This window comes from Bombus fervidus, unplaced genomic scaffold (genome assembly GCF_041682495.2).
Source record: "Bombus fervidus isolate BK054 unplaced genomic scaffold, iyBomFerv1 scaffold0033, whole genome shotgun sequence".
Taxonomy (NCBI): domain Eukaryota; kingdom Metazoa; phylum Arthropoda; class Insecta; order Hymenoptera; family Apidae; genus Bombus; species Bombus fervidus.
In genome coordinates, this window is record NW_027212596.1 from 12,501 (window position 1) to 25,000 (window position 12,500).

The 12,500-nt window shown below is 44.4% G+C and overlaps 3 non-coding genes across 3 annotated transcripts in view; all 3 read right to left on the minus strand.

Annotated features, from left to right (window-relative positions):
• LOC139997159 (large subunit ribosomal RNA) overlaps positions 1-788 on the minus strand; it is a 4,175-nt gene extending 3,387 nt beyond the window's left edge. The window contains exon 1 of the ribosomal RNA XR_011802604.1: positions 1-788. This exon is cut by the window's left edge and continues 3,387 nt beyond it. This is a non-coding gene — a ribosomal RNA (large subunit ribosomal RNA).
• A 2,127-nt stretch (positions 789-2,915) lies between these two features.
• LOC139997147 (5.8S ribosomal RNA) lies at positions 2,916-3,070 on the minus strand. Its single transcript, XR_011802592.1, has one exon. It is a non-coding gene; the product is annotated as a 5.8S ribosomal RNA (ribosomal RNA).
• Positions 3,071-5,909: 2,839 nt separating this feature from the next.
• LOC139997150 (small subunit ribosomal RNA) lies at positions 5,910-7,833 on the minus strand. The gene has a single exon (XR_011802595.1). It is a non-coding gene; the product is annotated as a small subunit ribosomal RNA (ribosomal RNA).
• Positions 7,834-12,500: the final 4,667 nt, after the last annotated feature.

The window sequence follows — 12,500 nt, forward strand, 5'->3', positions numbered from 1 at the left end:
CTGAGAACGATCGACGATGCTTGCGGCGGTCTAGACGCACACACATTCGAGAATGGATTGGTTGCGGCCCGATACCGTCTAGTGTACCGTCGTGCAGTCGGCCGGGCGACCGAGGGTCTGCCGCGTGCGCCGAAGCGACGCGACAGTCACCCGCTCGGGCCGTAGACCGACACACAACGGGTCGCGACGTTCTACTAGGGGAGAAGTGCACGACTACGACGCCGGAGCGTTCGAATCGAAGGTGGCGTGCCCTCGCCAATGGAACCACGAAGGCCCACCCGGAGCATCGCTCACCAACGATCACCGACGCCGTCGACGATGAATCTCCCCATTCGATCTTTTGGGTTTCTCAGGTTTACCCCTGAACGGTTTCACGTACTCTTGAACTCTCTCTTCAAAGTTCTTTTCAACTTTCCCTCACGGTACTTGTTCGCTATCGGTCTCGTGGTTGTATTTAGCCTTAGATGGAGTTTACCACCAACTTAGGGCTGCACTCTCAAGCAACCCGACTCTAAGGAGAGATCCTCCCGAAACGCGTTCCGGTCACTACGGGCCTGGCACCCTCTGTGGGTACATGGCCCCATTCAAGATGGACTTGGACGCGGTTCGACGTCACGGGATAAACGGATCCTCCCGAACACTACATTTCCCAACGGCGGAACCGCGGGATTCAGTGCTGGGCTAATTCCTGTTCGCTCGCCGCTACTAAGGAAATCCTTGTTAGTTTCTTTTCCTCCGCTTAGTAATATGCTTAAATTCAGCGGGTGATCTCGCCTACTCTGAGGTCGCTTCAACGTCACGACACGGTGACAATTTTTTTTTTTCAAAGAAAAAAAAATTTCGTGCCATGTGGGCGCGATTCGAGAAAAGCAAGACGGTTTGATAACAATGCGACAGAGGGTCTTTATTTTTATTTCTCTCTCCGAGAATCGCCTCAAAGAGAAAAAAAAATAAAAAAAAAAAATTAATTCGAATAGAATCGAGAACCTTATATTCTATCTCGATCGAGAAACGTTTTATGCATCTCGCCAAAGTGCCTTTTAAACTTCGTTCGTCGTATCATGTTCGAGCTAAGACTCACGCAAGACACCCGTAACGATCTCCGGTTTTTAACGCCCGTCCTCTTTGTATAATATATATATATATACGTGTTATGTATAATATATCTCCCGTAGCCGTTTCTCTCTTCTCGACGATTCCAGCGGTTCCTTGTTTTCGCCTGTTATTGCTGGCACAGAGATCGAACACGCGACATATATATATAACATATCGGTTTCTTTGCTCTGTACCAGCGACGAAAACGCACGGGAACTCACGCAAGTGGAAAAGCGAGCGCGAGACGTACACAACGGGGTGAATTTATTACTCGGGGACTGGACGACCGGCGATACGTTAGGATGCGCGGTCCAGCGATAGACGACGAAGAGACATGGGATGACCAACGATCTCTTTTTCTCTAATACTCGGAGCGCCGAATCGCCTTAAAGCAAAAAAAAATCACACGCGCGTACGTCGTACGTACGGCGCGTGTATACCTCGTCTCTAATCAAGTTTCGTTAGTCTTTCTCGAGCCTCGCCAAAGAGGATCGTTCTCTTCCTCTGCGCGATCTCTCCGTGCCAATGTCAGAGATTATTCTCTCTTTCGCACGACGACGAAAACGACTATTTTCGACGATCCGAACAACTTTGTAACGGACTCACATGCACATCTTAAAATCGGGTACAGAAACGTTGCGCAACACCGTGAGCTTTTCTCTTCTTCGTCACCCTTAAATATAGCCGATCGTAGACGCACGCTAGATCGTAACACACTTTTCGTTGATTTCCGACGAACGTGGCTTTGGGCCAGGCGCGCGGGCAGAGAGATACGCGACCGACGGGGAAAAATTCGTCCCGATACATGTACGCGTACTCTCCGATCTCCGCGCAACGCTGGGGATCATCTCCCTAAGTCATCAGCGTTCGAAGAAATCTCGTGTGTCCGTTCCCGGATCTACGGCTTTCTCTGGGTTCGCGAAGAACAGAAAAAAGCACAGAGGATGAAAAACGCAACGACGACCCATCGATGCGACGGTCCTCGTTGTCTTCTCGTCAGTCGTCTCGCGCCTGCAGAATACATCTCTGCCGCACGAACAGACGGAGTGGGTATTCGATCCCTGGGGCTGTACGAGTAAAAACATCTTGATGAAAAGACGGTTGTGTTTCTTTAAGGCACACAGTTTTTCGTTACGCCACCAAGTTTAGGTTTAGGTTTTAATATCTTGGTTCTCTTTTCTCTCCTCTCTCGACTGACTTTGTTCAAAAATATTTTTGCTTTCTCTCAGTCTCGCCAAAAATTCATTTAAGACGACGTCGGGGGCGCGGTCATTCGTGCTTATCGAAGACTAACAAAACGTAGCAGAGGCTGATACAAAAAGAAAAAAAAAATCGGCCACGAAGAAAACTCGCTCTGTGTATCTCGATAACCGCGTCGACGACGACGGTTCTCTCCGCGCTCTTTTAATTCGTATCCTTCTTCTTGCGCTTCGTCCGACTCAGAAACGTTCGTAAAACACGAACGACGGCGGGTTGTCAAGCCAAGAAGGGACAGAGAAGAGACGGAGGTAGTTTTGCGAGTCTCCCGTGAACGCGATAGATTTTTCATATATATTTGTATCGAGAGCATGCGTACGCCGGTCTCCACACGATCCAGCGACGAACGCCGACGAACGTCCAACAATCGCTCGTACGTCGCGTACGAGCCCTCGACCGCTCTTTAATTCGTATTCTTTTGCTTGGCGCTCGTCCTCCGACTCAGAAACGTTCGTTTAAATATAAAACGAACGACGGCGGGCTGTCGACGAGGCAAGAAAGAACAGAGAGAGACGGACCGAGAGCAACGATACGCAACGCAAGCAGTCTTAGGTTTACGTGAGCAACCCTCAGCCAGGCGTGGTCCAGGAATTGTATCCGTGGACCGCAATGTGCGTTCGAAATGTCGATGTTCATGTGTCCTGCAGTTCACACGTTGACGCGCAATTAGCTGCGTTCTTCATCGACCCACGAGCCAAGTGATCCACCGTTCAGGGTAATCGTTTATGCATGGATTTTTGTTTGTGTACTCAGGTTTTTGTACTCTTATTCTCGGTTCGAAAGAAGCCGATATCCGACAAACGTCCGACCAACGGGAATCGAACGCGCGGAAGTCGCCATATGATTGACGACACGAAAATACGTTCGAAAACGAAATCGGACGGACTGCGCGACGACACACGCAGCCCGCCGACCGGGCGTAAAGTGCATTATAATATATAACAACCAACGAGATCGAAGCTCCGTTCGTCAGGAAACGACGGGGATATAACACCCGATTCTGAATCCTCTGTACAGCACACGATCTCGCGAAGAAAGCGCACGGTGGCTAGCCCATGATATATATATAAGTTCGTTCCTCTCGTCCAGTTATTCGAAGCAAACAGCCGATATGCATCTCCATCGTTCGGGTAAAAAAAAATCGATGGGACGCGCACGGTCGTAGTCTTCCTCGCGCGGTCGTTTCTTCCCGATAGCCAGAAGCAGAGTTTGAAAAACTCTAGCGACGGAACGAGGCATTAGACTCTCGACAACGAGGATACAGACACGGCCGGCGGTCCCCTCTGAATCGACTTCGGTGGTTCAGGTAAAAATAAAAAAAATCGATGGGACGCGCACGGTCGTCGTTCCTCTTCCTCGCGCGCGGTCTATTCTTCCCGATAGCCAGAAGCAGAGTTTGAAAAACTCTAGCGACGGAACGAGGCATTAGACTCGCGACAACGAGGATAGAGAGACGGCCGGCGGTCCCCTCTGAATCCACTTTGGTCGCTCAGGTAAAAATAAAAAAAATTCGAAAGGGACGCGCACGGTCGTCCTTCCTCTTCCTCGCGCGGTCTTTTCTTCCCGATAGCCAGAAGCAGAGTTTGAAAAACTCTAGCGACGGAACGAGGCATTAGACTCTCGACAACGAGGATAGAGAGACGGCCGGCGGTCCCCTCCGAACGGATGGCGACAACGACGACTAAAGCGCGAAAAATCGCGACGAAAAGGAACGCATCTCCGTTCAGGTGTATGTGTGTGCGTGCGTTTAAAAAAAATTCGATGGGACTCGCAGCCATCGGCCTCGCGCGGTCGTTTCTTCCCGATATCCAGAAGCAGAGTTTGAAAAACTCTAGCGACGGAACGAGGCATATGACTCACGACAACGAGGATATGGACAGGCGGTCCCCTCTGAACGGGTCGACGAGACGATGGTAAAAGAGACGAACCGGACGAAACTTCCGTCGATCAGGTAAAAATAAAAAAAAATTCGATGGGACGCGCACGGTCGTCGTCGTCGTCTTCCTCGCGCGGTCGTTTCTTCCCGATAGCCAGAAGCAGAGTTTGAAAAACTCTAGCGACGGAACGAGGCATATGACTCACGACAACGAGGATAGAGAGACGGCCGGCGGTCCCCTCTGAATCGACTTCGGTGGTTCAGGTAAAAATAAAAAAAATCGATGGGACGCGCACGGTCGTCGTTCCTCTTCCTCGCGCGCGGTCTATTCTTCCCGATAGCCAGAAGCAGAGTTTGTAAAACTCTAGCGACGGAACGAGGCATTAGACTCGCGACAACGAGGATAGAGAGACGGCCGGCGGTCCCCTCTGAACCAACTTCGTCTAGTTAAGAATCGTTACTCTTTACCATCACTCGCCTTGGTATATATCTTTTCGGGCCAACATCCACGCAATGCGTTTTCGTTCTAGGTTACCCGATCCACGAGTACGAACGTACAACGTGGTTTCGTTTTGTCGAACATCGTATATCGTTCGCCGTTGAAACGAACGACAACGAAACGACATAGGAAGAACGAACGCCCTTTGGGTAGGAAGCACGTTTCGAGGAACGACGAGAGTTTGGAGAGACGCGCGAGATAGCTGGAGACGCGCAGATATAGGTATCCATGGATCTTCGAAGAGAACCTTCGAAGATATATAATTCGGTATCCTTTTTTTCTGCGGCTCGCTATTCGCGTTCTTTCGCTCTCGTCGACGACTCGTTATAGACGCTTCGTTCGATCCCAAAGAGCAGTCTTCCTTATGTCCCGTTGCTAGGAGGCGAGGCCTACGCAACGCAACTACGAAATATAGAAGAGGTGTGAGCAGTGATCTCTCCGACACGAGGCACTTTAGAGATTTTAGTTTATATATTATATTGTTCGTTCGTTGGATTTCCACGATGCAAATACGAAATACGAGATCGTGACGGCGGGTCTTTCTGTGTACGACCTCACGCAGGCGCCTCGATCGCATTTCTCATTACACGTGGTTTCCACTGTAACTTTTAGTTTTTTCGATATGTGTTCAGCTCAAGTTCCCTCACATATCGTTATTATTATTATTATTATTATTATTATTAATAGTAGCGGTTTCGTGTTATAGGATTCGGAGACGGCGGGTCTTTCTGTGTACGACCTCACGCAAGCGCCTCGAGAATCTTTTTAAGTTTTCCGTGTGTTATATTATTCGGAGACGGCGGGTCTTTCTGTTTACGACCTCACGCAGGCGCCTCGAGAATATTTTTAAGTTTTTCGTTTGTTATAATATTATTCGGAGACGGCGGGTCTTTCTGTGTACGACCTCACGCAGGCGCCTCGAATTATTCGTGTAAAAGTATATCTCTTCATCCCGATGATCGAGAGAGAGTGCCACACTCTTCGTATAGTTTCGTAACTGGAGCGTCTCTCACCTCCTTATTGTAAAAAATTTGGCTTTTGTCAAAGTATATAGCTTGTTAATACGTCGTATATACTTTGTGTCGATATAGGAGGAGTACGGCTCCTTACCGACGATATTATATATATTTTATTATACAGTGTTCAAGTCAAATATATTCTTTGTGTTTTTGTATTTTTCGTTAATGATCCTTCCGCAGGTTCACCTACGGAAACCTTGTTACGACTTTTACTTCCTCTAAATGATCAAGTTTGGTCATCTTCCCGGTAACATCGGCAATGCTTATCACATTGGCCGCGCACCAGTCCGAAGACCTCACTAAATCATTCAATCGGTAGTAGCGACGGGCGGTGTGTACAAAGGGCAGGGACGTAATCAACGCGAGCTTATGACTCGCGCTTACTGGGAATTCCTCGTTCATGGGGAATAATTGCAAGCCCCAATCCCTAGCACGAAGGAGGTTCAGCGGGTTACCCGGGCCTTTCGGCCAGGGAAAACACGCTGATTCCTTCAGTGTAGCGCGCGTGCGGCCCAGAACATCTAAGGGCATCACAGACCTGTTATTGCTCAATCTCGTGCGGCTAGAAGCCGCCTGTTCCTCTAAGAAGATTTGTTTGTACGTTGGTAGTAAAAACCCGCCGACCGAAGCCGGGGGCCTTCGAGATACCATAATTTACGTCTATTTAGCAGGCTAGAGTCTCGTTCGTTATCGGAATTAACCAGACAAATCGCTCCACCAACTAAGAACGGCCATGCACCACCACCCACCGAATCAAGAAAGAGCTATCAATCTGTCAATCCTTCCGGTGTCCGGGCCTGGTGAGGTTTCCCGTGTTGAGTCAAATTAAGCCGCAGGCTCCACTCCTGGTGGTGCCCTTCCGTCAATTCCTTTAAGTTTCAGCTTTGCAACCATACTTCCCCCGGAACCCAAAAGCTTTGGTTTCCCGGAAGCTGCCCGCCGAGTCATCGGAGGAACTTCGGCGGATCGCTGGCTGGCATCGTTTATGGTTAGAACTAGGGCGGTATCTGATCGCCTTCGAACCTCTAACTTTCGTTCTTGATTAATGAAAACATTTTTGGCAAATGCTTTCGCTTCTGTCCGTCTTGCGACGATCCAAGAATTTCACCTCTAACGTCGCAATACGAATGCCCCCATCTGTCCCTATTAATCATTACCTCGGGGCTCCGAAAACCAACAAAATAGAACCGAGGTCCTATTCCATTATTCCATGCACACAGTATTCAGGCGAAGGTAGCCTGCTTTAAGCACTCTAATTTGTTCAAAGTAAACGTATCGGCCCACCTCGACACTCAGTGAAGAGCACCGCGATGGGATATTAGTTGGACCGCCCCGCGAGGAGCTAAGCCCACCGATAGGACGTACCACATAATGCCAGTTAAACACCGCGAGCGGTGAACCGACACTGTGACACACAGATTCAACTACGAGCTTTTTAACCGCAACAACTTTAATATACGCTATTGGAGCTGGAATTACCGCGGCTGCTGGCACCAGACTTGCCCTCCAATTGGTCCTCGTTAAAGGATTTAAAGTGTACTCATTCCGATTACGGGGCCTCGGATGAGTCCCGTATCGTTATTTTTCGTCACTACCTCCCCGTGCCGGGAGTGGGTAATTTGCGCGCCTGCTGCCTTCCTTGGATGTGGTAGCTGTTTCTCAGGCTCCCTCTCCGGAATCGAACCCTGATTCCCCGTTACCCGTTACAACCATGGTAGGCGCAGAACCTACCATCGACAGTTGATAAGGCAGACATTTGAAAGATGCGTCGCCGGTGCTAGATGACCATGCGATCAGCACAAAGTTATTCAGAGTCACCAAAACAAACGATGGACGAACGGACGAGCCATCCGCCACCGATTGGTTTTGATCTAATAAAAGCATTCGTACCATCTCTGGTACGAATCTGTTTGCATGTATTAGCTCTAGAATTACCACAGTTATCCAAGTAAGTTTAAGTATGATCTAAGAAACCATAACTGATTTAATGAGCCATTCGCGGTTTCACCTTAATGCGGCATGTACTGAGACATGCATGGCTTAATCTTTGAGACAAGCATATGACTACTGGCAGGATCAACCAGGGAACTTTGTATTTTATATATATATTATATATTAGAGTCAAAAGACTCTCTTTTTAAAATAGCCTCAGAGTGTCGTAGGTGGGTCCGTAACACCGTACGACGAGACTTTTCGTTCTTAGTGAACGTTCGACGACACCCTTTTAATTCCCGTTGTAACGTCGAACGCCACTACTCTCTCTCCTCTCATTTCGCCACTCTCTCTTTACTTTCTTTCGTTCGTTTGATTGTTTGTGTGGAATATTTTAAGATCATTCTGTTCATAGGATCATTCTGTAAGAATGGTTTGTTGGTTGAACGAATATGCCTTAGCGGTAAAAAGCACGTAAACTGCATGCTGAACGTACCGTCCTCGTAAGAAACATATTCGTTCGTTCTTTTGATATTCTCCAATCAGAAAGAACGCACTTCCTAAAAGGTAGTACGCTCCCCATTAGCCTTTCGTATGTTTAAAACGTACTGCGTACGCTATAACATAAGTTTTGGAACGGTCTCTGCCGAACCAGCATGAATTGATACTCAGTTAGTAACAAGCACACTGCCCTAACTTTTTTTAAAGTTAGTGCGAGCATACAGGATCCAGCTTCCCGACTAAGGGGAACCTTGCCACGTTATTTGGTCATTACGTCCAGGACAGCGACCCGCGGCGCAGCAGTGTAGAGAAAGAGTCGATACGAGAACGAAGGAACAGTCGAGAAATAGTAAAAAAGTTCACTAAGACTCGAGGAGCGGTGACTGAATTCTCAACCGAGGCCGTAGAATAGCCACGCGCTCGACGCTGTTCCGTCCGGACCGTCCGACTCGACGTGTCTCTTATAGATACCAAAGCGCCGGCCGGACGGTCGGCGCCGGCCGGGCCAGCGGCCGGGCGCTTACCATGTAAAACCTCCGTTAGAGCGTACCGTCGGACTTAGTCTCTGAAACGCTCGACCACTTTTTTCGAATAAACTACCCTTAGAAAACATCCTATCGTCGAGATATTTTAACGCACCGCTTATTTTAATATTTCAAACGAGTTTTTATCGAAAAATTTAATTTTTTTTTTTTTTTCAAAATCGCATCAGTAAACCACCTCTTTTAACGAATACGGACAAAAACCACGTTCTTAATCGATTAGAACACGTTAAAACAACGAGAAATATGCAAAAAAATATATACCTTGCAACGTTAATTAACGAAAAAATTAAACAAATATCGCAGTCGTGTCAGTTCGACGGACACTAATTTTTTAAAAAATTCGAAAAAAACGTTTAATCCAGTTGTATTTAATAGAGATATAACCGTTTCTGCAAAAATATTTATACCTTATAACGCTTTTTAACGAAATAACTCGAAATAAGCTTTTCGGACTTTTCCGCCGGCCGAAATTTTTCTAAGTCCCAACGTACCGTCGGACTTAGTCTCTGAAACGCTCGACCACTTTGTTCCAATAAAGTACCCTTATAAAACGTCCTATCGTCGAGATATTTTAACGCACCGCTTATTTTAATATTTCAAACCAGTTTTTATCGAAAAATTTAATTTTTTTTTTTTTTTAAAATCGCATCAGTAAACCACCTCTTTTAACGAATACGGACAAAAACCACGTTCTTAATCGATTAGAACACGTTGAAACAACGAGAAATATGCAAAAAAATATATACCTTGCAACGTTAATTAACGAAATAATTAAACAAATATCGCAGTCGTGTCAGTTCGTCGAACACAAATTTTTTAAAAAATTCGAAAAAACGTTTAATCCAGTTGTATTTAATAGAGATATAACCGTTTCCGCAAAAATATTTATACCTTATAACGCTTTTTAACGAAATAACTCGAAATAAGTATTTCGGACTTTTCCGCCGGCCGAAATTTTTCTAAGTCCCAACGTACCGGTCCAGAATGAGACAAAGTTCCAAAGGCCCGGTCGTATCCGTCCGTTTTTTTTTAACCTTCCACGGACGAAATAAACGTTTAATCCCGACGTAAAATACAATAATATAGCGATTTATATAAAAATATTCATACCTCATAACGCTTTTTAACGAAATAACTCGAAAAAACTTTTCGGTCCGAAATTTTTCTAAGTCCCTACGTACCGGTCGAGAATGCGACTAAGTTCCAACGTCCCGGGCGCGATCATACTTTTTTTATATAACTTTTCAGCGACGAAATAAATGCTTAATCCCGACGTAAAACGTCATTTTAAAGCGATTTATGCAAGAATATTCGCACCTTATAACGCTTTTAAGCGAAAAAATTCGAAAAAACGGTTCGATTAAAAATTTTTTTTTAACGTTTTCGGGACGAAATAAACGTTTAATCCCGACGTAAAATATAATAATATAGCGATTTATATAAAAATATTCATACCTTATAACACTTTTAAGCGAAATAACTCGAAAAAACTTTTCGGTCGAAAATTTTTCTAAGTCCCTACGTACCGGTGGAGAGTATGACAAAGTCCGACGGGCCGAGTCGCGTCGGTCCACTATTTTTTTTTAACGTTTTCGGGACCAAATAAACGTTTAATCCCGACGTAAAATACAATAATATAGCGATTTATATAAAAATATTCATACCTTATAACACTTTTAAGCGAAATAACTCGAAAAAACTTTTCGGTCGAAAATTTTTCTAAGTCCCTACGTACCGGTCCAGAATGAGACTAAGTTCCAACGTCCCGGGCGCGATCATACTTTTTTTATATAACTTTTCAGCGACGAAATAAACGCTTAATACCGACGTAAAACGTCATTTTAAAGCGATTTATGCAAGAATATTCGCACCTTATAACGCTTTTAAGCGAAAAAATTCGAAAAAACGGTTCGATTAAAAATTTTTTTTTAACGTTTTCGGGACGAAATAAACGTTTAATCCCGACGTAAAATATAATAATATAGCGATTTATATAAAAATATTCATACCTTATAACACTTTTAAGCGAAATAACTCGAAAAAACTTTTCGGTCGAAAATTTTTCTAAGTCCCTACGTACCGGTGGAGAGTATGACAAAGTCCGACGGGCCGAGTCGCGTCGGTCCACTATTTTTTTTTAACGTTTTCGGGACCAAATAAACGTTTAATCCCGACGTAAAATACAATAATATAGCGATTTATATAAAAATATTCATACCTTATAACACTTTTAAGCGAAATAACTCGAAAAAACTTTTCGGTCGAAAATTTTTCTAAGTCCCTACGTACCGGTCCAGAATGAGACTAAGTTCCAACGTCCCGGGCGCGATCATACTTTTTTTATATAACTTTTCAGCGACGAAATAAACGCTTAATACCGACGTAAAACGTCATTTTAAAGCGATTTATGCAAGAATATTCGCACCTTATAACGCTTTTAAGCGAAAAAATTCGAAAAAACGGTTCGATTAAAAATTTTTTTTTAACGTTTTCGGGACGAAATAAACGTTTAATCCCGACGTAAAATATAATAATATAGCGATTTATATAAAAATATTCATACCTTATAACACTTTTAAGCGAAATAACTCGAAAAAACTTTTCGGTCGAAAATTTTTCTAAGTCCCTACGTACCGGTGGAGAGTATGACAAAGTCCGACGGGCCGAGTCGCGTCGGTCCACTATTTTTTTTTAACGTTTTCGGGACCAAATAAACGTTTAATCCCGACGTAAAATACAATAATATAGCGATTTATATAAAAATATTCATACCTTATAACACTTTTAAGCGAAATAACTCGAAAAAACTTTTCGGTCGAAAATTTTTCTAAGTCCCTACGTACCGGTCCAGAATGAGACTAAGTTCCAACGTCCCGGGCGCGATCATACTTTTTTTATATAACTTTTCAGCGACGAAATAAACGCTTAATACCGACGTAAAACGTCATTTTAAAGCGATTTATGCAAGAATATTCGCACCTTATAACGCTTTTAAGCGAAAAAATTCGAAAAAACGGTTCGATTAAAAATTTTTTTTTAACGTTTTCGGGACGAAATAAACGTTTAATCCCGACGTAAAATATAATAATATAGCGATTTATATAAAAATATATACGCATCATAACGCTTTTAAGCGAGATAACTCGAAATAACTTTTTGGACCGGAATTTTTCTAAGTCCCTACGTACCGGCCGGGGGATCGACGAAGTGCCAACCTCCCGGTCATGTCGGTCCGGAGGGGGCAATTTTTAAAAAAAATAAAACGAAATCGTTACGTTCGACTAGAATTCGTCGAACCATAACGATTTCTATAAAAATATTCATACCTCGTAACGCTTTTAAGCGAAATAACTCGAAATAACGTTTCGGTCCGAAATTTTTCTAAGTCCCTACGTACCGCTCGAGAATGAGACTAAGTTCCAACGTCTCGGGCGCGATCATACTTTTTTTATATAACTTTTCAGCGACGAAATAAATGCTTAATCCCGACGTAAAACGTCATTTTAAAGCGATTTATGCAAGAATATTCGCACCTTATAACGCTTTTAAGCGAAAAAATTCGAAAAAACGGTTCGATTAAAAATTTTTTTTTAAAGTTCTCGGGACGAAATAAACGCTTAATCCCGACGTAGAAATACATAATATTGCTATTTATGTAAAAATATATACGCATCATAACGCTTTTAAGCGAGATAACTCGAAATAACCGTTCGGTACGAAAATTTTTCAAAGTCAGACGGGCTCTCGAGCGTTGCTCGCTCGCTGCGCTCGCTCGA